Raw genomic sequence first — 25504 nt, 5'->3', positions numbered from 1 at the left:
GGAAATGCCCCACATCCTATTTAAGTACTAATCACAGTATGATTAGAATATCTTTAGTCCTTCCACCATGAGTGCCTTCATTTACGAAGAGGAATATGTTTACATTTGGGTAGCTAGGGCACCAGCATGGAAAAAGAAAGAGAACTCTCTCAAGCTTAATTTAAGTAAAATTAAATTCAACATCAAGAACCGTAAGCCCTCTAAAAGTCTTTCTTTAAACCTTAGTATCTTGTGTTTTTATAGCAGTTTCAGAATAAACTGTTTCTCTTGTAGCCAGCCTTTGATATCCATGGACATTATTTGATTAAGTTTTGAATGGAAAGAAACTAGAAGATATTATTGTGGTCTCTGTGACAAGAGACTAAAAGTGACTATTGCAGTCTTGGGAAATAATGATTTCAAGACTTCCAAATAGAATTAGTTCAAGAAAATTTAATCGTTATTGAAACTTAACAGAATAAAAAGAAAAATTAAAAAGCATTGACAGAAAAAACCTTCTGTGTTATCAGACTATTTTTGAGGCTTAGGTAGGGAGTAGCACACTGCTGTGGACATGGTACCTTGATATTTTGGCAGTTACGTGAAAAACTGCTAAAGCAAAATCTTTCTTTACAAGTTCTGCTTGAGCAACTGACAAGTTATTGTGAATTTGTAGCGTAACTATTCCTATCAAAAGTTAGGATATAGTTGCAAAGGCCCCATTTAAGGTCAGTGTCCAGTGTCATTCGTTAGACTTATAGAGAATACCAACAGTGAAATCAAATTTGGAAATACTGTTAAATGGAGGCATGCCTCTCTAAACAGAGCGCCCCATAAAAACTTTTCTGTGATGTCTTTTGAGGGTTCATTTCAATGCCTAGCCACAGGCAACTGGTGCTATTTGAGATGCTCTTGGGTCTTCTCCAGGCCACCAGCTGTGGTTTCTGGAGGTTGCAGGTCTCCTGCTGAGTATCTGTCATCTACCAGCCCTGTGCAGATGTCTCAGATATCCTAGTATGTCTCCAATGCCAGTGGGTGCCAATGTTTAGGCAACTGAATTGTGTCCTTAGTTCCTGTTTATTTGGCCTAACTGCAAGCGGTTGTAATTTTCTGCTGTTCGTGTTTTCTGCCCTTCTATATGGCTAGCAATAAATATGTTTCAGTGTTTAAGTTAATGTCACATCTGACAGGAAAATAATGTACACACAGGTTTACAGTGTTTCAAATCTGACAGTGGCTTTAGGTCACACAAGTCATCTTGTGAAACTGAAACAGCACCAGCAAAAAGTATGCTGTTGTTTATTCCTACAGTGCTTGCCCAATGCAGTGACCACAAAGATTTCCTCATTTGCTGCCAACCTCCTGTGCCTTGCTTGCACAGATTTTTGCTGATGTGATTAGGTGTAAGTTATTTTTATCATCTGCATTAATATACCCCTATTTCTGAGAGTGGTATGCAAGTAAACATGCTTTTCTTAATGTGCCTGAACATGACTTAATTATGTCATTTTTTAGAAAGTAGAGAAAGAAAAGTGGAGAACGAAGATATAGCAGGCTGTTCTGGCAGTGTTTGTTTATTGGGAGAAAGAAATTTCAAATAAATAGCATTTGAAGTAGAGACTAATAACCCCTCTAAATACAGTTAGTTCCAGGAGCGGGCACTTCAAAGCAGAGGAGTTGGTCCTTACTGTCCCACCTGGTCTTCAGATGTGCTTGAGTCCCAGTGGCCAAGGCATTCCGTGGGACACAGCAGCACTGCCTGTTGCGGGCAGTGAACTTTTTGATGAGCTCCTGGCTGGTCCTCGCTGACCCCTACAGGTTTTCAACTCCGAATTTACTCTTTTGACAGAAAAGGCTATTGTAAATGTGATGAGGATCTTAGCTAAAAGAGAAAGCAAGTAGAGTTAAGCTCATTAAGTATCTCTAAAAACCACTTTCTGATTATGCCAGTCATTCTCTTGCAGTCAAGCAAGCCAAGAAAACTAAAGCAACATTTATTGAAAAGTGTAGAGAGAAATGAGAAATGTTGTTATTATGGATCTGTTTGGCTTTGTTTTGTTCCTTTTAGGAGAAATATTGGGGGAAAAACATCACCAGGACTCCTACGCCAGCACCTTGACATACTGATCCCTGAGTTCTTTTGCAGGGCTTTGTTTTCTTCCTGTGCATGTGCAGCTGCCATCCGTGCTAATCAAACTCAATCAGCAGAAGGGGTCAACTGCTTTGTATTAACTATTGTTCTCTTGACTGGGGTATTTTATAATAGATTTTTAAGATCTGCACTGAGTCATACAATGCATATCTAATCAAAAGTAAATTAAACTGCAAATGCTGACTTGATATTAATGACAGAACAGCATTTACGACAGCAGAATAGTGATGCTATTTATTACATAAAATTTAAAAAAAAAGTCAGATGTTTTGTTTGTTTTCTTGATATATATTATTGTGTGTCTTTACATTGAACTTTTAATTTTTAATTAGTGTTGTCATTCAAGGCAGTTTAATATTTAGCAGATACATGTTTTTTAACTTGAATCTTTAAATTTTTCTATTTCATGCACTTAAGTGGGATAGTTCATTAACAATACATGTTCATAGTTTGATGAATTAAACTAACAACAAGCTCTGTGTATTTTAAAGTGAGTCTATCAATTTTTGAAAGCATTTTGAACTTACTATGTAGCACTTCTGTTAATAAAATTTCTGTAAGTAGTTGTATATCTACTCATCACAAATACAGCTATCTTTTCTCTGCTTTATTGATACTTTAATTGAAAATGCGTGTCCGCATTTTTTTCAGGAAGTTATAGTTGAATTATAAATATGAGTAACAAACTAGTATCTACAGAAATGACACAAGTGTAGTTTAAAAAGAACCAAGGTAGATTAAACTAGCTGATAGGGATGCTGGTAAGTCTAGATATCTGCATGAGCTACGACACCCACTCAAGAAGCCAATTAATTCTCCTTAGCACAGCATAGCGTGTTCATATCCTGAGTTACTGAGCTTCAAGGTAGCTTCTCTCCGCTTCAGTTGCTGTGGCTTCAGACTGAGGTGTTGAGCAAACAGAGGCATGTTGTACATTTAATAAGCACTTTCCATGTGTAACAGACCCAGAATGGGCCCATCCCAAAGAAACATGTCCCACAGCATTGCCGGAAGTGTCAGCTTTTGTGTCCCAAGAGAATTTTTCCTTTCCAAAGGGGGTGAAGCACATTTTTTTACACAAAAGTAGCTCTTCGGTCCCTGGTTGCAGTCCCTGCGAGGGTTTGCTCATGCATGGAGATGCTGCCCCCCTTGATCCACCATTCCCCGATCTCAGCAGCTTTGGAGGACACGTCATCCTGTCTTTACTCAAGCAGTGATCATTCTTGTTCTAGATGGCTCTTGCCAAACATGAAACAATAATCTTTTCATTGACTCCATTGGGAGTCCTGAGGGTGTTAAAATATGGTGCTTGTGCAGGATTTTTAAAGTATTGCCTGGCCATTAGTCCTCGCAGCAGCCCCAGGAAGCAGGTAACATTATCCCCATTATTTATGTTTGAGAAGGTCTACCTACCCATTTGTCACAGCATTATACTAGTCAGGGTTAGAGCAAAGGGTCCCAGATTCACAGTCCTGCCTCCTCGCTTCCAGAAGCCCTGCCATCTGCTCTGTGTTACCCAGGGTTTCTGCTTAGAAGGTGCATGTTTGGTGCAATCTGAACAGTGAGAGGTAGGAGGGCTGCAGATGGAGATGCTGTTGCATACATTTCTTGTGGTTTTCCTGTGTATTTTTTTTTCATGTGGTAGGAGAAGACCATTATGCCTCTCATCATAGTAAGAAATGACTTGTAACTTAATAATCTGGAGAACTCAAAGAGTTACATTAAGTCAGTGTGCCAAGTTAGCTTGTTCGTTTCTGGTTTTTTACCTCTTTTGGATCCTTTTTTTTTTTTTCTTTTGAAACTACAGGGTGTTTCAACAATTGACCCAGTTTCAAAGATGTAGTTATTTCGAATTGGGTCCATTTTTTGAAAGACCTTGTACTCGGAAAAGAAAGAGCTAGAAAGCCTGTCATGATGTCAAGAAGACAATTAAGAGGTAGAAAATTAGATTGTAATAAAAGTTCTGTACTTTTATCATTAAATTATATAGGAGTTGAAATGAGAAAGAAACAACATGCAACAGTCACTAAAGAGAGCAAATCATTAGTAGTTATTAATATCAGCTTTATATTAATAAATCAAAGCAAATCTGAAGGAAATAGCAATATATTATTTTAAATAAATCTGCACAGGAAGGTGTCTTATTTGTTCCTTCAATGGGTAGCAGTTCAGGTTTATTTTCAGTTCCGGTACACTAGTAGAAGTAGTGAAATTGCTGCCATGAATTTAGCAACCAAAGACTAAAAGAAATTAAAAGACTCTGTTATTGTATTGCTTATATTGCAGCATAGTGACTTCAGAAAAAAAAATAAATGGTAGAGTAGTTTTAAAATCTCTGTTGTGTCTGAGCATGAGTTTCCCAAAACAAGCAGTAAAACTTGAGGTGGAGATAGGCAAATACGTGTCAGTGGCATATCATCACTCCTCTGTTTCTCAAGATCATAAAACAGAAAAAGAAAAAAAAAATTAAAATGTTTTACTAACTGACTACTTTCTTTTCTTACATATGGGAAATCTCATTGTTTTTTCTGCCAAACTATTTCTGCACCATCTAATTGTCATGATGGTTGGTTATCCCATTAGACCCAAACACACATTCTTTAGGAGCTCCTAGATCCTCAAAAATTCAAGCAGATTTACATATATTATGGTATGATTTGACAAAAATACGTATTTGACCATGCAGATACAGTCTTTATTTTCCTGTGATTTGGTCCCCAGATGCCACTGCAAAAAATCACAATTCTGCACTGATCAGTAACAGCAATACAAAAATGTTTTCAATATGCTTTATTGTTGTGCTGCATATACCGTTGAACAGGAATTACTTAGAACAATTTAGTGGACAAGACTTCATTTATATTGCCATTTTTTAATATTATCTGAATATTGCTGTATCAGAACACCAGGAACATTATATCACCATTAGTGGAGATACTTTAGTCTAAATTAGGCTAAAATGTGTCTCTTATCTAAAGAAACAGCAGTGCCTTCTTCCAATTTAAAGAAAAAAAATTATCTTGTGGTCCTTTGGTTTTTATGCTCTTCATTGTTATAGGCTTCAGAATAAATGACAGCACTTTCTCCTTGCTCGGTAAAAGCTTATTTAAGATTATTCTGAATGCCATACACCTGGAGATGAAAAGCTTTTTCATTCTTATTGAGAGAGACATTAAATTGCTATTGTTTGTCTCCTGTGTTTTCATAAGTGGTGCTTAATGCTTATTTATTATTACATTTGCACATTTATGCATGCATATTTATTGCACCTTTTTAGGCCTTATTAGCTCTGTTTAAGCAACTCAAATATCAGAGAGTAATTTTGAAAAAAAAAAAAAAAAGAAAAAAAGAGAATATTCATGCTGATATAATTCAGACTTGATAATGAAGAAGCTTTTCACCTCTACCAAGGAATTTAAATGGTAGTTTTACAAGCCTATCATATATTCTAGACTAACATACAGAGCAGGTAAACTAAATATATTTCTTTGAGAAAAAGTATGTGGGCTGTACAGTCATTTTTTTAAATGCATGGTTTTAGAAACAACAGAATTTTAGAAATATAATAATCCATAACTGTGAAGTAAACAGTAATGAGGTTCAGCACAGAGCAGTCTGAAAGATCTCATTCCAAAGCAGATAAATCCATACTGTATAAAGGTACCTCTTTTGCTACATTCCCACTTGTAAAATTCTGCCCTTAAGTCACAAATTCGTCTTCTGCCAGTAAGCTAGAAATGGAAACACAGTTGCCTGGGAGTGAATAAATTTTATTTGGATGCTGTTTTATTTCTCTACTACATTTTTAAGCTAACTTTTTATTTTTATAGACCGAGGGAATGAGGAGGAGGCTAAGACTAGAATTTCTTGAAACAGAGTGTTTCCTTCAGATGGGTTTTGGCTGTGAGAGCCTTGCATAAAGAAATCATTCACATGAGCCCTGGTTATCTGGAGTTCATTGAAGTGACACTGTGCTGCCCATAGCAGTTCTAGCCCACAGGCAAAACATTCTTCTGGCAAAACGCTGTCAAATTCCCACTGATTCCGTTCACTTAAAGAGCAATTCATAAGTAAGTGCCTTGTTTTTTAAAAAGCAGAGGAGCTGTATGTTCCTGGCACCCTGAGATGCCCAGCCCTGGGTAGGAGAATGTATTTCCCTTCGCAGTATGAATCAGGGGCAGGTTATTTGAATTTAGAATTTTTTGATTTTTTTTTTTTTAAGAACAAAATATGCTACGGTATGAATGTTCTGTATGAAAACATCACACTGCATCAAATATAAGCTATCCTTCATGGGTACAACATCTGGGGGACAGAGAAGAGTGTTGCTATACACGGAGTTCTAATATTCTGCATTTTGTCCTGGTGTTCACCCAGCTGAGCACTTCTAAGCAAGAGATGAAGAATTTCAGGTTCCCTCTGTTTGTTTTGATCTCTTTTGGTTTTGCAGTCACAATGTGTGGAGCTCAAAATTTCATTTTGCATGATCAGAACATGGAGTTAAAACATTCAGGACCATAATCTGAATTGGCCAAAAGATTGGATTTATTAAAAAATCTATGATTATAAAGAGTAGCAGATTCTGTCAGTGTGTTACCAATGGTTAATCTTATTTCTGATTTTATTTCTTTTTAGTTGTCATTTTTTTTTCTTGGCTTCAAGGGTTGAGTCCTCTCTAAGCGAATATTAAAGTAGTTGCAAAGATACTGTGCCTTACCATTGCGTATATGTTACATGATAGATTCCCAGGGTATAGTTAGAGGTGGAAACCTATTGACTGGAGAAGTATTCAGTTATCATTCCACATTAATATTATAAAATCAGATGGAACATTTGGATTTGAGTTTACATATACCCTTATTTTATCAAATATATTTTATCACCCTCTGAGATTCTTACAATACTATGACTTCTATGATGCATTGGTTTGCAGTGATACCCTGTTCACATCATCCCTTGCTGAGTAAGTAAATACTTCCATTCAGTTACATTGGTATACCACCGTTAAAATATATGGGTCTGTATTATAAATGGACGAGGAAGTTGGTACAAGTTATTGCATTGTTTTTTGGAGTTTTTCTTGTTTAGTTTGGTTTTGTTTGCAGGGTGCAGGCTGGCACTGAGGTGACACATTGCCCACCTGGTGCTCCTGGGTCTCACTGATATTATCTGTGAAGCTCTGGCTTGCCCCATTTCCACAGTCAGACCGATTTCTCATCCGTGTTCCCTGCCTACAAGGTGACTTCATGCACAGGGCCAGACTGGCATCTGCAGCTCCGATGAGGATGACTGCCCAGGCACGCTCAGCATCTTCCTCTCCGGCCACGAGCCGTCGGTCCCGTTGGCCACGGGCGTGGGCAGGGCCAAGATCAAGTGTTGTACAGCTGTCTGTCAGCAGATCTCCAAACTGCCACAGCGGGAGCCCTCTCCTCCAAGCAGTGGGGTTTCCTGGCAATAGCCTGGGGACAGGGTTCGGGTTGCAGGACTGGCAACGCGCTTTTAGCTTGGCAGCGTTTTCACCGTGGGGACAGCTGGTCCCGGGGAGGCAGGCACGGATGCCACGCTGCCCTCCTCAGAGTTCAGAGGTGATGTTCTTCATAGCTCTGGGGGCCTGAGGTAGGCTGGGCTTAGAAGCTGTGGTGCCAGATTCTCTTCTCCCACTCCATTTGCTTGCTGCGTCTGCTCCTTCGAGTCCACTCTGTTGGAATCAAGTTTCCTTTGTCGCCATTTAATACTGTGTATTTCAAAAGAGGGAAGCCAGATAGCATTTTTCTGATGTAACCCGCTCTTGCAGAAGGGAGTCAGGCTGGTCAGGTTCTGAACATCGCGTAATTGCCATTGAAAGTTCCTGTTGTTGCCAGCGCTATTAACTACTAATAAATTTTACACTATCCAGGTTCCTGAGAGTCCCCGATGTGTTTCTACAGATCACAGAAACAGGTGATTTTGTTGGTTCAATCCATCCTTTTGCTTTCTCAGTAAGTTTTGTCTTCATTACTCTATGAGGCTTACAAATACACTATTACTTTGCGGTAAGCTACTTTTTCTTGGAAAGAACTGACTTAAGTGTGCTTTGCCATACACTGGAACTGTCAGTGTGGTTCTATGAGAAATAAATAAGTTAATCATCATTATCTTTAGCATATTATGTTTTATTTGCTTACTCATTATCTTCTTGAAATGGAAAACCCTTATGAGCAATACTTACAATCTCAAAGAGACATCTGATACTTGTATAAATAGATTTGTTACCAACTCATATCTCTGATGATGTGAGTTTACTAACCCTTGTAGCTGGAAATTAGTCATGACAGTATATTGAGTGCCACCAAGCCAAGATCAACATTACAGTGAATGAACTTGCCCTGTTCCATTGTCTAAGTGGTAATTCCTCACTATTCGTCTCACAAGAAATGGTGTCTTGTCTTACAGCTTAGAAAAAAAATGATTGCTTAGTAATGCAAAAGTATTCCATAAAGTGATATGATTAATACTCTTTTCACTAGATCTGCTGATGGAGGTAAAGTCTTATTCAATTTCCCTGTGGAGACACAATGAACCAATATCTTCTGCAATAATTTTTAAGCAGAAAGCTTTCTGCTTATCTCAGCTGTATTGTATAGTCATTTCAGAATGCACATTAAATAGCTGGAAAGAGGTTATAATGTGGGTGGATTTTCCCTAAGTAACTGAGGCTTCTTTCGCTGAATACAGGTTGTGGTGGAGCTCTTTCCCTTTCTACCATCTGAGATCATTTAGGCTTCTTCAGTTTTATTATTCCTCAGTATAATTAATACCAGATAATATGACACTTCCTTAATTAAATGAAAGTAGTTCTGTGTTCCTCATGCCTTTTATTGGTTTTGGCCAACCACCTGCAGCAGACAGTTGTTATATCTACTGCAAATACCAGCTCAGAGAGCTGATGAGACCCATAGCATTTCATTAAATTGTTATTGCAAGTTACCTCCTTGACTCCTTTAATTGGCTTTTTTTTTTCCTATGGGAAGTCATAAACCCTGAACAGATCTTCTTATTTTTTACGTGTATTTATTTTTAACGTGTACCACAAAAGAAAGCAGTAAGGCAGAAAACTACCTGCTGCTGGGGAAGCTAATGTGCTGAAGAAGGTTGGTGGCAAAATGATCACCAGCACAGGGCAGCTTTTCTCCCCACCACTGTGTGCTGGGCTTCCATACAGTAGACAGTCCTGGCGCAGTGTCCTGCTCTGTGGCTTCTGGCTCTTTGCCTTGCTGATTTTGATAAAATAAACCTAAAAGACCAGTTCCTCTTTCTCAGCTTTTTATTTGCTTTACTGGGAGTTGAAAATGTAGGTGAAGCTATTGCATATGGCATTTTGGAAAAATAAAAATACACAAAAAGCCCACCAGTTTTAATTTACTTACAAGCAAAAATGAGAAGTCACTTCCAGTCTGCTATATATGGGGTAGAAATGAAGCAGACAGTCACAGGGTGAAAACATGGTATATGTGTGGTAAACTTTGGGGAATAGTAGAATGAGTCAGTTTTTGGATAGACTGTCACCATAACTTGCAAACCTGTGCTTATTTGCCAGCAAACTGCAAACACTGTGCAGTGTTCTAGCATGTAGAGGTAGCTTTTTTATTTTTACCTCTGCTAAACCTTCCTTTCTCTCTAACACAAGGTCTGTAACTGAGTCTTTGAAGGTTCAGTCCTGTATATTATAAGCAGCTGGAAAATTTCACACACCCACTGAAGGTTCCAGTGAATACAAAATACCACAGAACAGATGCCAATAAGAGGTATTTTTAGTGGCTCATGTCACAGTTGCTCTTTGCGTCTGCCGTGACAGCTAATGAGCTTTGAATGGCTGGGAGAAATAGTGCATCCTGCAGTAGAAGCCCGAGAATGCCTCTCTCTGCTTCAATGCAGGCAGTAAATGTTTGCTTGGGGTCCGTCTGAAGCTTTGTAACAAAACCATTACAGCATATTCCACACTGGTTAAATGGGTTACACCACAGACTCCATTCATTTCCATAAGAATCTGGCATGACAGTTTATTGCTTGTTTGCTCTGTAATATGGGCTGCTAGAGGTAATATTATTGTAAACAGAGCTTGACCGAGTGAACATTTGTTGCTAGTAGTTAATATCATTTTCTTACACTTCCTTGGCTTTGGACAAGTACTTAAAATGTAAGGAAATCCATTCTGTACATTTTCAACTGAAGTCAAAGCTGTTTATCGTTACATAATGGAAAAAAAAGTAAAAATGTCATTTACTGAGTGAAAGAAAATCATCCTTATGTTGGTATTTCTTGTTTTTTCTCCCTTAACTTTGCACCATTATATTACACAGAAGGTAGCATGTTCCATTCCCAGGAGAAAGCCAGACTGATATTGAATGTGTAACCAGCTGGGTGTTTACCCTTCATTATTCATACTGACAAGGCATGAGAGAAAGAAATAGAAAAAGGAAATCTGAAGTTATTGGAATAGTTGTTCCTTTTTGTCTCAAAAAATGTCGATTTGAAAATTCAGTTCAAGTGACTCAGGAGGAAAGCTCCTGTGTACTCTCTCAACTTACCTGCTGTTTTTATTTTTTAATGTTCATAGAAATTATTGATTGACATATTGAGGTGTGTGGCAATTAGCACTTTTTCTTTAGAAATGGGTTTATTATTTTGATTCCTGAAGACCGGACACTGAGTGTGCAATTACAGAGGGCACTGAGTGGACCTCCTGTCACGAGTCTGAGGTGAAAGTTGTTTTACAGTTGTTAGCCAAGTGTAAAAACCTGTGCAAACCCAGAGAAGATGGTTTCACGAGATTTCAGAAGACAAGTGGAAATTAATCAGAGCAGAACTGAATCTCAAAGGATCAGATCATGACACCTTTTATATATAGATATGCAGGAGGTGCCTGCGGGACTGGATGGCTGTGTCCTGGAGAGGGATTTAGAATGCACTATTTATTCTTTCCCAGATGGCAAAGGAATAATCTGTATTTCTTGACAAGCACTCTCTAGTACAAGAAATACATACATTTATACCAAACAGCTTCTATCGTCCAAGTCTAGCATTCAGATTATCAGTGAAAAGCATGTAAATAGCACTGTTTTCTCTCTGTTTATAGTGAGGAAATTGAAACAGAGTGACTAGGGGATTCCCCCACTACAAATACTGCATGCTGTTTAGTCTGAGACTTGTTACTTTAAGCATGACTGCAGAACCTTGCTTATTCACATTCAGAAACTTTTTTTGTGTATGTGCTTTATATTTCTGCTCTCCTTTTCTTTACAATCTTCAGAAATCTCATTTCTATTTTCTGTTGATTTAAAGACCATTGGCTCACGTGCACTGCATTTTGGACTGATTTAACTGTGAACTGTTCTCTTGAAGTCAGTTTACCTGGCTGCTAGCAAACAGTAGGAGAGCCTTAGATGGTCCTGAATACCTGTATTGAGCTTCTTCTGCAGAAGTGAACTAAATCAGCCTGGGCAGAAACCAAACGTTATTATTTCCTGATCATCTATATAACTGAATTTTGAACGTTTTTATGGTTCATGGGATGTTTCTGCCAAGGCCAACAGGATCTCTTGCAGACGTGTAAACATGAACCCCATACAATGCAGGCTTTGGCTAAAGATGCGGGGTTGGTTCAGGAATAAAAAGTAGAGGAGGATGTTGGGATCCAGCTGTGGATCCTTCTGGTTGGGAGGCAGGAGAGCATGAGACATCAGGGACATATAGCTGAGGTCCAGCTCTTGGTCCAGGCATTTGCAGGTCCATTTACAGGGAGCATTTTTGCATCCACCAAGGTGGCCTCATGTTAGCAGAGGTCTGATTTTGGATGGGACCCTCCACTACTGTCTGACTCATCATGTAACTAGGAACATGAATGCCTTATGAGACATCCTTGTAGGAGAAGTGGAAAACGGCAACTTCGGTCCATTAGCTCTCAGTGGTAAATGTGTCACTAATATCTGGAAGCATTGTGGTTATCTCCCTGCTCAGAGTTTTGAATATGTAGCCCAAACTGAGCTTTTTACTTTCTTTTGTACCTGAAAAGATTTCAGTCTGTTGTTGTCAACTGTTGCACCGAATTGTCTTTTGGTCATTGCTGTGGCACAGCAGCATGTGATGTCTTCAGTTATTTTCCATTTTTTCCAAAACTGTGTTCTATCAGTGCCAATTGACTCTTTTTTTTCTCTGTCTGTTTCCTAGTATCTCTAAATGTTTATGCTTTCATTCTTCTTTGTTTTTCTGTTGCCTTTAAAAATGTTTTCTATTCTTAACCATCTGTTGTATTCAGCACTTTGGCTTATTTTCCTTATATTTTACAATGCTCTAAGATAAGGTCTCTGTTCTTCTTGCAAATTACGAGTGAAATATGCCAAACCAGTGGCACTCTTGCTATAGATGACGATAAATTCAGTAAAGTTTTCAAAAATTTTTTGCTATAGATTCATTGGCACCGCCAATATCTTCTTGTTTACAGTTATGAATGGTTAACTATTGCATGAACTGGCATACCTTGAGATTTTTAGTAAACCCTGGAAATTACTTTTCTGTCTCCAGCAGCCTATTCTGTTGGCCTTCTGTCAGGATCTTGAATTTTTCACAGTTCTTCAGCTGCCAAACATTGGCTATGAAGTGATTAGTTTTCTGAGAAATCTACTCTTGGCCTCTGTAATGAAGATAAATTCACTCCATTTATAAATCTCTAAGATTAACTTTTCAATAAAGCATACAGCTTTGGCTGAATTCTGCTTGGATCCAATTTTAATGACTAATTTAATCGTTCTGTAGCATTTCTGTTTACCAAAAACAAATATAAAGGAAAAAAAGGAAACAATAACTGTTGTTCCTACTGTCAAAATTGTTTTCCTTTGTATAAAGGCAGTCATGTCAGGTAGCAGATACAGCAAACAATGACTGTGTCTCATCATACGTAGTAATTCTTTTTAAAGGCTAAAATTGATATTTTTTTGCTAATATTGGCCAACTGGAGTGTTTTATTGGCACTGTCAACTTACTCATTGATCATTGTCATTTCTAACAGCCCTTGACAAACCCCTTTTCACATTGTATGGCTCTGAACATCCCCAGCAGGCTTAGCCTGTGAAATCACCGATGTTTTATCACTGGAACAGAACCAAGACAATTAGGGAGACTTGTGCAGAAACCCCAGAGATCTTTCTTCTTTCCCAGCCAACCAAAGCAGCAGAACACAACCGTATGTCAGCAAGTGTGATACTAGATGCTGCTTACCTCCAGCATCGCATTTTGACCAACATTTACAAAAGTTAAACCAAACCAGCAGGACTAGTCCAAGCTCATTTTCATGACCAAACCCTGTGAAGAGAATATCACCATTGTTATTATGTTAGCTTTATTTACAATTTCCCATCTAAATAAGAGTTTTGAAATGCATAGAATGCAATTAAATATAGCAGAGCTGCAGAATTTTAGTGTTTTTCCCTCTTCCGCAGCAGCTGGCTGTCTTATCTTTATATTCCTGGGCAAATGTGTGGTGAAAATGTTGCATGTAAAGATTTTTAGGTTTTATAGGTGGCATTTTTTTAGCCTGCATAACCAAAGCTTAGTGTCTACTTATACTTCTATGACATGAGCCTGAAATTTAACTTTTGTGCTAGCAGTAAACTGAAATGTTCTCAGGAAGAGAATTAACAATCTGTATATTGTAAAAGGGATGCCTTAGAGGCACTGTTCTTTAAAAATAAGGAACAGTGGTGGTTGTGTTTACTTTGTACAGGGAGAAAATTGATTTGCCTGAATTAGCTTTCAAAGTAACTTTATGAAGTGTAAGGAGAAGCAAAAAATGTCAGGATATTAGAAATCTACAGGAAAAATAAAAGTATGCTCATAAATAATATAAGAACAGTGGATACCAAAAGAAGATAAAAGCCTTTTTTTTTTTTTTTTAATATATTCGATGGAAATGTGTCGGCATACATTTGCAAAGAAGGCTCCAGTATCTGAGGGTTTCCTAGTGCAGTCGCATTGTATGTACTTTCAGTAGGAGGTGAAAGCTGCTTTCTGTCATTGGCAACTTGTAAAAGAAGTAACAGATGCTTTGGTTGTGTGTGACTGAAAGAGAATGAGCTTGGATTGTTCCACCTTGTATCCCTCTAGCCACAATACCTGTTTTTACCAAGTACTGACTGTTCTCGATAGAATCAGTGTATCTTCTATACTAAAGGCATCTGAACTGATAGATAAAGATAAAAATAGGTAGAAGTCTATTTCTTTAGATTCGGCGATTCGGTACAGTTTGGGGAAGCTGTTTGGACAAGCAATGGGATTTGCACTGGAAAACAGTGAAGTGAGGTTGGTCCCTTGGCTGTTGGGTTTGGGAAGTTTTTTTAAAGGGAACAAAAAAAAATCAAAATCAAAATATAAAATAAAAATGTCACACTCCATGGATACTGTATAAATGGGTGACTCTACTTAGAGATAAGGACTTATATATGCAATAAATACTTCCAATATTTTTACGTGAATTTTCCTCTTGGGATGAAAACAAGTTGAAAAGTTATCTTTTATGTGATTCTAATATGAGCAAAAACTATTTTCTGTTACAACCCATTGAATTCAAAATGTATCACTATAATATCAGCAGTAAGATTATTCTTGTGTACCTTCTCTAAATTCCGGTTTTGTTTCTGATTTGATGTCATCATTTGGAAATCAAAACTTAATTAAGTGAAAAATGTCTTACTTTTCAAGAGCTGGAATATTCATGGAAATGTGTGGATTTCTTTTCAGTTTTCAGTTATTGCTTTTGGATTTTTTTCTTCTTACTCTGACAATATTGATTAGCTGGACTGCCTGCTTGTGCGGCTTTCTACATTTGCTTAACATTATATAAAATTAAAGGAGTTGCAGAAAACATCAGAACACAACCAGAATAAAATTAAGAAATTAGTGATGAAGAGGTAAGGGCAATTTTTATTCTCATTTGGTGTCTGGTGAGCACTTATTTTTTAAGATTTCTGTATTTCCACTTTGCCAGCAAATTCAATGTCATGTTTTAATATACAGCAGAAATAATTTGTGAAGTACCCAAAAATGATGTACAGCTTGGACACTGCGTAGTCGGGTATCAAATTAACTGGTGATACTGGTATGATGCAGGTCTCCACATCATCAAAATAAGCAAAAGGACAAATGGGCAGGAAGTCTGATGGTTTTGGTTTTCTTGCTGGTCCAACTCCACCAGTCCTTGCGGGATTGCAGTTCCACCACAGGGCTCATTATTGTGGTGTAATCATGCGATGGTGTTGGTCTTCTCTCAGCGAACTTGATCGCTGGTGAAAGACATGAAGAGAATAATCTGTTCTTGGGACAAAAAGTTTAGGGTGTAGGTTGTCATCCCACCAAGTGTTCTGTGTCTATAATGAGGTTCTGTAGGTTTACAGTGCGTTTCTCTATTTGCAATGAAAAAGGCTTTTTCATATCAGTATTGCTAACAGAGACCACAGCACAGTTTTCAGTAAATATAGCAAAAACACCCCCAATGTACAAAGGCAGTGTAACCCACCTTCTTTCCGATGTTTTAGCAGAATCAATGGATTCATCACGACAAGGTCTCCGCTAAGTCAGCATGGTCTTTTTTTGAGATTGGTAAATGAATGCAGAAAGGCAAAGTGCCCACTGTTTCAAAAGCAGTCACTAATAGTTGCTGCCTGATTTAGAGCAGGTTAGATTTGATTCTGAGAAACCAGGGCAGCTGCAGTTCCCACTGAAGTGCTGCCAAGCCGAAGACTGATTATTACAGCAGTAAATCAAGGCAGGTTTTTTGGAGCTGGTGGAACACATCTTGGTAGGATTGTAGCATCCAGTGTAAGCAGTAACAGGAGAGATGCTGACACCACAGGAGAGAGTATTTGAGGTAAGTTACTGACTTACCGAATTCCTGGGAAGCACCCATAACTGTTACCTTTTGAATATATCTGCTATGGCATTAGTGTTACCTGGATCATAGGATCAAGTATTCAGGGATACTTGTCTTCCTTTTTTTTCCTTTTCTTGCAACAGTGCTATGTTATCTCAGCCACTCCATTGCGCTTCAATTGCACAGAGCAGTTAAGCACTTTTTCTTTAAAACAAAGAATTGCTAAGAAGAATGTCAGCCTCTTCTTAAACCTCACTGTTCTTTCTGTGGTGCCAGACCTGTCACCCGTGTGGCTGTGATCCAAGAGCTGCTCTCACGTGGCTGATGCAGCTTCAGAAGTTGCTTTGCTGTAAAAAGGTGGAGAAGTGGAGGAGTTTGGTGAGCACCCCTTCCTTGTCGCTTTCTGGCTCTCAAGCTGAAGCAGTGAGAAGCAAAGCCGGTCAGGACAACTGAAATGCAATTTCCTTCTGCTCCTCGTGGTGTGGGATGTTTTGGAAGGTGGCTCCTCTTCTACTGTCACTGAGCAGGCACACCTGGGAGGCTTTGGCCAACCACTGGAAGGCAGTCTTTCCCAAAAGGAAACTGCCCCAAACCTTTTGCGTTTCTGTGTATTGGAGTCAGGAGGTGAGTAGGTCCAAACTAGTAAAAGACTAGACTTGTGCTGGCAGGAGTTGTCCCATAGACAATGGGAGAAGAAGTAGTTGGGGAGAAAAAATGGCCAAGGATATAAGACATCTTCCTTCCCCTCCAGCATCAGCCGTGTTCTCCAGGTACTGAAAGGTAGCCTGAAGGAAAGATGCAGCAAGAATAATTTGAGAAATGCTTAGACAAAAATAATGGAACAGTTTCCTACGTTTGACATTTCCTCTCTGCTTATTGAAATACTCTTACACATGCACACATACTTCAAGAGTTAAGATCCTCTACAGTCAGTAGGTGAAAATCCAGTGTAATTTCACAACTGAGCTTTCCAAGCAGTTACGTGCAAATGAAAAACTCTAAACTACATAGAAGCTTAATGGGAGATGAGATGTAAGTTTATAATCTTTCAGTCTATCTCATCAGGATAAGAATTTAATTTAACTTATAAGTAATATGCAAATAGTTTATCTGTGTTATCATTCATATTCCTTCTAATAGGAAGCTAATTAAAAGAAATGGCAAAGACAGAGAGGAAGAAACCATCAAAAATAAGGTTGACCTACAGTACAGATTTTGCATCTCAGGTTTACAGACTATAAGAATATTTCTGTTTTTAAACTAAATAGTGTAGCATTAACAGTGCTCAAAATTAGCAACTGATGACAAATAAAAGGAATTAACTATGCTATTTTCAATTATCAGGCACAGAATTAAAAACAATAATAATCTAAGCAAAACATGGACGATAATCACTTTCTTAGAGTTTTTTAACTTTTCCTTAAACATGAATAAAAACTTATTTTAAGATATATTTCCTATAATTGCGTTAATTCAGCAAAGCATGCGCATGCTAGATTCACTCTGTAAATATGTAATTTAACAATTTAACAATAACAGGTCTTTGTAACTGAAAACCGAATCATAATGCAAGATAACTCTTATTTTTAAAAATAACAAGTAACTTTTTAACTATCTCTACATTCTTCATAGTTTTTTTCAGTAAACTAGTCAGAAGTCATTGAGATCAACAGTTTTGTGTCTGCTTTGGCCCGTCACATGCAGCAGCTGCAGCTTCTGACTCGAAGTCTGAGCCAAGAAAAGAAATTTCTATCTGCAGAACCAGTAATTGTTAATTAAAACTCTTTTTCTCATTTGCAGGAGTTGAACGAAGAAGCATTATAATTTAGCTGGTATTTCAGTAATTCATAGCAACTTTATTACATTAGATGTACAGGATTTTTGGCTTGTGTAAGTCAATAGCTTGTTTGAGAGACTGTGAGTTGGTTAAATTCTTCATCAGTAGCCATGGGTGGCACAGACTAAAAGCTGGCTAAATGTAAGCCTCAAAGTTAATTTTAACTAGCCAGTGACCATCAAGGGGATGTAGTATAGTGCAATAGAATTCTCCATGATTCTTCCCTCTGGCCTATTTAGTAGTCTTATCAGTAAACAGATAATAGAGGTAGAAATAAAAATGGAAATAAAAAAAAATTACAATTGTTTTCTCCTATTGCTATAGATTGTGACATGTTTTACAATTTCATGGCACAGATTATTTTAATATCTCAAAATCAGGTAATTTGGTAAATCGGTAGATTCTGTAATTTGCTTGCTCACACTTCAGTTTCATACATCTCTTTCAGCCACTTTTATTCCCTTCTACAAAGGATTTCTACATGCTTCTTGGGACAGCAGCACCAGTACTCAAAAGATAAATTGTATTTATTTGTTGTAATTTTTGACAAAAATTAAAATCATCAAGAGTAAAAAATTCTTCAGAGAATTGCATTTACCATATAGTTTCATAATTAACCCCATACCTGTTTTCAAAGTTGGGGAAAAAGAGTGCATCTATCTTCCTCCAGTACTGTGTTTGCAACACTGAATTCTGTTACTTAACATTTGTGAATGGAGAAACCGCTTTAGCCACAGGCATGTGGCCTTCCCATGATTAGCTGGCTTATGGAATTGTTAATTGATGGTTACTTTCAAAAAATACAATGCTTTCCTGAATATGAGTTTGCTCATTCAGAGTTCTTAATTCAGTGGCTCGGTACACGTGTGTGTTCTGTTATGGACTGCAGGAGATTAATCATGACAAATCCTGAGGCTGATGGGGGTGGAAAAGAAAGCTGGGGCATGTGTGTGCTCACCCACCTATCAGATGGAAAGGAGACCCCAGCCCGCAATAGCCAAGTGGGCTACAAGGTGGGGAAGATCCCAGGCCTGTGGCTGGCTGGCTGACTGGGTGGTGGCCACCCAGGGTGCGGGGTTGCCTGATTACCAGGCTGTGGAGTCAGTCTCTCTCCTTTCTGGTGAATATTGAGTTATTGAGGGAGAGAAGAGCAATATAAGATTGAGACAGAGTCATATGAATACCATACTTTCCCAAAACAGACGCAATCAGAGCAGAGATCTGAAGCTGGTTCCCCTCCGTTCTCTTGAGCAAATGTTTGATCAATGAATTGTTCTGGAGTAGAATTAACTTCCTTCCTTCCTTCCTTCCTTCCTTCCTTCCTTCCTTCCTTCCTTCCTTCCTTCCTTCCTTCCTTCCTTCCTTCCTTCCTTCCTTCCTTCCTTCCTTCCTTCCTTCCTTCCTTCCTTCCTTCCTTCCTTCCTTCCTTCCTTCCTTCCTTCCTTCCTTCCCCTGTCTACTTCTTCCTCTCTTTCTCTCTTTCTTTCTCTTTCTATCTTCCTCTTTCTCGTTCTCTCTCCTCTTTCCCTCCCTTCCTTCCTTGCTTCCTTCCTTCACCTTCCTTTTCTTTCTTTTCTTTCTTTTCTTCATCTTCTCACTGACATTCTTGTTTTCTTCTATCTTTGCTTCTGAGACCAAGAAATTCAGATCCTGAATGTTTTGAAAAACTTTTGAAAATTTTTATCTGGCAAAAATTATGTTTTCTTGAAAAAAAGGGGGCATTCAGTTCCTGGTGTCCACATACCTGGGCTCCTGCAGAGGTGCCTTGGGTGTACTTCCTTCGCTTTTATTTACCCCTTTGGGTGCTGGTGGTTAATCCATGCTTTTTAAGTTGTCTTCATAACTACCTTTTTCTTCCTCTCTTAAGGAAAGGAGATACACATCTGGAATGAACTCTGACCAAGAAATCTTCTGGGAATCCCATCACAGTGTAATTCTCTCTCTATTTGATAAACAGGCAGGAAAATCAAGGGAACTGCATGTGTTGATTACTTTGAAACTGTAATGCCATCATTATCCATGTTTTCCATTTCACTGTATTACTTTTTACTATATGTCCTGTTAAATGATCTAATATGAGGAACTTCATTGAGTTAGTCTTATTTTTTCCGGAAAAGTTTTACTACCAAGTTAATACAATGGTATTTTTCCTTTGCATCTGTCCTCTGTTTAGGACAGGTCTACTATTTCAAAGGTTTTCAGTGAGCAATGAAATAAGAAACAGAAGGTTGTTGCTCACTTACACCAATTTTTAAGGAAAAATTCTTTCATGATTTCTTCTTAATTAGGTCTAATTGAAGTTTATTAATCATAGTATTTGACTGCTGTTTTCCTGTTTGATTTTGTAACAGAATATCAGCTTTCCATTCAAGTTAGTGGCATTTTTGGAACCAGACAGCTGGCTTAGGGGACTCTCTGAGACACTGGGACTGGAGAGAGGGAGAAATTTTTTCATGCATATGTAAGAAATCTTAAAGCGTATTATCAAGTTATTCTTGGCTTTCAAACTTTTTTTTTTTTTTAATTCGCCCCCAGCTTTCAATATGTTTCTTGAAAGTGGGAAACTCATCTGACTGAGCCACATTCTGTGACCTTCTGAAGGAACCATTCTGTCTCCAGTGATGACAGAAATGGAGATAGGGAGTTTAGCACCACTGGGCTGAAGTTTGCTTTTGGAAATCCCCTACTGTGAGTCTCTGCTAACATCTACATACTTAAATCAGATAACTTTGCATTGAAACAGATGGTTCACCATTGACTCAACTTATACATCCAATTATATATGCACTAATGAGAAGACTTTTTGCTTTGACATTTGCTGTTTACACATTTTAAAAGATGGCCTCTTGTTTTGAAATTGATACTGGACCACCATTTACAGCAGAATGAAACTGGCTAGGTAAAGAAGACAGTATGTAGTAAGCAGAAGAGGAAATTGTAAACAGGTATACACAAAATGCAGCCTAAAGTTTAGAAGGGAAATGAAGAAAGCAGAGAGAGGGCAGAAAGAAAAGGAAATAATTTCTGGTAAAACAGAAAGTGTGAACCAGAGTGATGAATTCAAGAAATTCAGAAACTGTTGGTACCTACTATGAGAAGCAGTTTATCCAAAATGCAAGTTAGTGTTGATCTTTGCAGGGAAACCACATCAATCTCTAGACAAAATACGTGACTTCCATTGCTGGTTACTCTCCCAGTGCTGTTGTAGACTGGAGCTTTGCAGTATGGTCTCCAGTGTCTTTCAGAAGATCTGAAGATCTTGCAGGAAGATCTGAAATGGGGCCTTTGACTGTGTGGTTTGTTGGTGGGGTTTGTTTGTCATTTGGTAAAATAATAGTTCAGACCTTCTATAGCTTGGTGATGGCATAGACTGTTCTCTTGTTCTGAAGGACAGGGGGATTCTGAATTATGAGCTCTGGTCTCTCATCACTTGCTTAAAAACACTCCGCTACTGGAGTATAGGAAAGTGACTTACAGGACACTTAGTTTTCAGAGGACTCCAGGTAAGATCCCTGATACCACAGATGAGTAAACCTGTTGTTTGCACTTAGTGCAAACAAATTAGAAGAAACTACAATAAAGAGTGGAATTAACGCATAGATGAATAATGTGATATATTATGGCCGAGTCAGCATGATTCTGCAAAGGACAATTGACCTTTGTAACCCACTGGCGCACTCTGGGGGTTTCCATGATCAGATGAAGGAGAACTGGTTGATGTGATCTCCTTGGGTCATATCAAAGGCTTTTGACAAGATCCTTCACCAGAAACTCTTAAACAAAGTTACCCTGGGATAAAAGGGAAGTTCCCCACAGAAGAAAACAACTGATTAAATTATAGGCAACAAAGGCCAGGAGTGTATTGTCAGTTTTTGCCGTATAGGTAGATCACCAGTGTAATCACACCTCCATGTAGATCAGAGTATTTCTTAAGTGATTTGTAAGGGCATGAATGAAGAAATGTTAAATGACAGGTTATTCAGAATAAGGACTGTTATGATCAACTGCAGAAGGATTGTATGATACTGAGTGACCAGACGTTAGAATGATACATTAAATTCAGGTGTGAAGTGATGCACAGGGGAAAAAGAAGCAATCCTTCCTTCAGACACTGAGTAATGGGTTGCTAGCTAATGAATACCACATAGGAATGAGATACTGGAATTACAATAGACTGTTGTGTGAAAAGTTGAGCTAAATGTTCAGAATCAATAAAAAAAGACAAATGCAATATTTGGAATTAATAGAAAGGAGAAGAAAAGAGAAAGCTGGACATGTAAGTGTTGTGAGTGCTACGTACAGTTCTCATTCCCTGAGTCTCCAAAAGGATGTTCTGAAACTGAAGAAGATTCAGAGGCTGTCAAGAAGGATGATAAAAGCTTTGTGGACAGCTTGTGTAGTAAACAATATTAAAGTGTACTAAGACTCTTTAAGCTGGAAAAGGTGTGAGAGTGGGATGTAGCATAGCAAAGATGGATAAGAAACTCAGCTCATTCAACTAAAAGCAGTAGCAGACAAGAAATAAACCCAGGGACTTGCAAGCTGAGCAGAGCAGCAGCAGTGGTTCTTCACTTGGAGCGGAGCTGAGCTGGGGAGCTCTACTGTGGATGCTAACAGCTTAGATGGATTAGAAAAATAACTGGACTAATTAATGAAATTAAAAACGTAGGCTGGCAGCTGCAAAGACTTTGTGTCTGGCTAAGCCCAGGACCGTATTCTTAGGAAAGAACATTATGCATTTTGTTATTCTTATATAATTGCCTAGGCTTCTTCCATTGGGCACTGACAGATGCTGTGCTTAAACCTTTGGTATGTCTCAGTATGGTCATTATCATGTTCTTTCATCACTTTGGTACTGTGTGATGTCTGCTCTTTGGCTGTGTTTAACCTTTGAACTCAGAAGGCATTATTAATTTGCCTGCTGTGTATCAGAAGTACAAATACAATCCTATTCAGTGTCTGTAAAAATAGTGTATAACATACAAAATATTATAAAGTGATTTAGAAACCTAAATAAGGCACAGACCTTTCTTTCTCTTGATATGCAAGAGACCTTAATGTATTACACAGGATTTATTGGCAAACAATTTGTTCCTATACGGTATTCTGTGAACAAATTGGTAGACCTTTTATCCTATTATATCACCACATACTAAAATCTATGTTTTGGAAAATATACATGCAGGAACAAGATTTTTCATTTGCTAGCATGTACATATAAGGAGCATGCTTGACATGGCATGTGAAAAATGTGCATATTAAATTCCTGTAGATATTTTAATTACAAAAACAAAATTATTGTGTAATTTTATGTACTGTAGAATTGTAAGCAGTACCATTAACAGAATTAAGGTGAACTTCGTATGTTCATTTTAGAAAAGCAATATATAAAAATGAAAGTTTATAATGAAGCCATTGAGTTGCTTGCCTGCAGATCACAACTGAGTGTTGAATTAAGAATTTTATTACCCACTGACATTTTTATCTTCTGAAATGACAAGTAATAATCAAATGATTTAGTTAAACAGTTGGTATGCAGAATAAGGCCCTAGGAAATTACTAAAGTATAATTCAGGTTTTCCTCTCCTGATATGATTAGCCTTTTCAGTGCCATAGAAAACAGGAGATTATCATATACTAAATTTAGGCACTGGTCATTGTTAATGGATTGGAACTGGTGAAAGGGAATGCATTTGTCTAAGTTTTTCAAAGATTACTAGATAATGAGTCAAGAGAAACCCTGTGTAGAAAATATTTAAAAACCTGAATCATACAGAATTAAGGCCCTTTTAAAAAACCGTCAGTGGAAAGAATGACTAAATTCATCCCGAAGTGGTATGGGCAAGCTTAATCTGTGTATACTGCATTGCTCTGAGTGGCACTGGCCTTGGGATGAGCTGAGATTTGTGTACGTGGGCATGTGTGATGTTTTCTTCAGTTGAGATTCTGAGAAGACTGTCTGAATCCTGTGTTAACACAACCCTGTCATCCTTGCTGTAAAGAGGAGTAAATGCAGGAACACTGTATGCTGAAAATGTCCACAACATCTCTGTTACGTTAAACAGCAGACTCCTGCAGAAGATACAGAGTCTCTGCGACTTCCCCCCTGCCCTTGAGGGAAGCATTTAACTCCTCCTTGTGTCTGTGACATGGGATGGGGGACAGCCAGCCTGGGAGGGGGACAGCCTGAGGGCTTCCCACAGCAGCTTGTGGAAACCTTTACACATGGATCCTGGTGGGAGAGCTGCCCTCTGATGGGAGGCAGGTCACAAAATGAAATGCCTCCAGGTCCTGATCAAGCCTGACTACATTTGTGCCCTCTGCTTACACAGCCATGGCGCTTACCAGCTTTCCAGAGGTGCACACAGATTCCACCACTGACGTGCATCAGTGTGGGAAGCAAGGCTTTCTTGTGCTCCCCAGGCTTATCATGAAATAGTGTACGATGAATATGAATTTATGAGGTTTTGGATTTGGTTTTGTGGGAGCTTTTTGGATGTACTAACCCGGCGCTTTCAATATATCTAGCCATTGTTTTAAAATATTCCTTAATAGAGAGCTTATGAACATTGCTGTGTTAAGATCAAAATACAGCCTGAATAGGCTCTATCTTCAGAGCTACAAAAGATACTTGCCTTCATGAGGTATATGCTTTTTGTGACTTAGAGAGTACTAAAGGTCTTCATTTAAGTGAAAAAGAAGGTGAACCTGTTACATATAAATTAATAAGTAAAAAATAATGGAGAACACATACCTGTGTATATGCGTAGAACATACTTTATATTACTACCAACAGGGCAAAAAGCAAAGGTTTTGCTGCAATAGCTTTTAACATTCAGGAACAGCTGTGCCACCCCATGCTGTTTGTCAAGTCTGAGCTGTTGCCAATCAACAGTCGTGCTGGGATAAGAGAAAATTTGGACATAGTCATAGTTGGCAGCTCAAATCTCATTGCCGACAAAGCTCGCAGCCACCCCTGTGCATTTTCTTGTCAGTTAAATAAAATGTCACTCTCGGACTGGCAATATCTGTTCTTCTCAACTACTGTCTGTCTGTACTTCTGCCAGTGCAAATTAAATGTAAATGCCGATCCCGGCGCTGTGGGGGTGGCAGCGGTAGCGGAACACGCTGGAGGGACAGTGGCTGGCAGGGCTGTGCAATGCTGTCCATGCAGAGTTGGGCTGATGGGATGCAGTAACAAGAAAATGTGCAAGAAGGATGGTTGGAGCGTTGTGTTGGCACCAAGCAGATGGGTCAGTGTGACAGGGAGATGGGGGCTCTCTCAGTGCCACAGCTTCTCTTTCCCTTAGTGCTGCAAAACAAGTGCAGCAATCAGCTTCAAATGAATTCGGATCCCGGTAGGTAGCTGGAGACAAAGTTCCGCTTTGTCTGCTTCATTTTACAGTTTTTTACTTCTTTCCCTGCTCCTTTCACCTCACTCCTGAGGTGTAAATCATCTCAGATCTCTCTGCTGACATTTTCTGCATCACATGCTCTTTGTCTTACAGCGTTTTACATGACTTCTGTGCTTCCCTTTGTGTGTGACATCTGTTGAAGAGGTCTGTATATTGTCACAGAGAGTCCAACCCCAGCTATCTAGTTACATATGTACATAGGTTTTCACTATCATCTTTGA

The 25504-nt window shown here is 38.5% G+C and overlaps 1 protein-coding gene across 2 annotated transcripts in view; it reads left to right on the top strand.

Moving 5' to 3' along the window:
* The window catches only part of KCNQ5 (potassium voltage-gated channel subfamily Q member 5), a 286898-nt gene that overhangs the window by 96999 nt on the left and 164395 nt on the right, over positions 1-25504 (top strand). The gene's annotated exons all lie outside the window — the stretch shown is intronic.

This window comes from Patagioenas fasciata, chromosome 3 (assembly GCF_037038585.1).
Source record: "Patagioenas fasciata isolate bPatFas1 chromosome 3, bPatFas1.hap1, whole genome shotgun sequence".
In the NCBI taxonomy this organism is placed as follows: domain Eukaryota; kingdom Metazoa; phylum Chordata; class Aves; order Columbiformes; family Columbidae; genus Patagioenas; species Patagioenas fasciata.
This window is presented reverse-complemented; position numbering and strand designations above follow the sequence as displayed.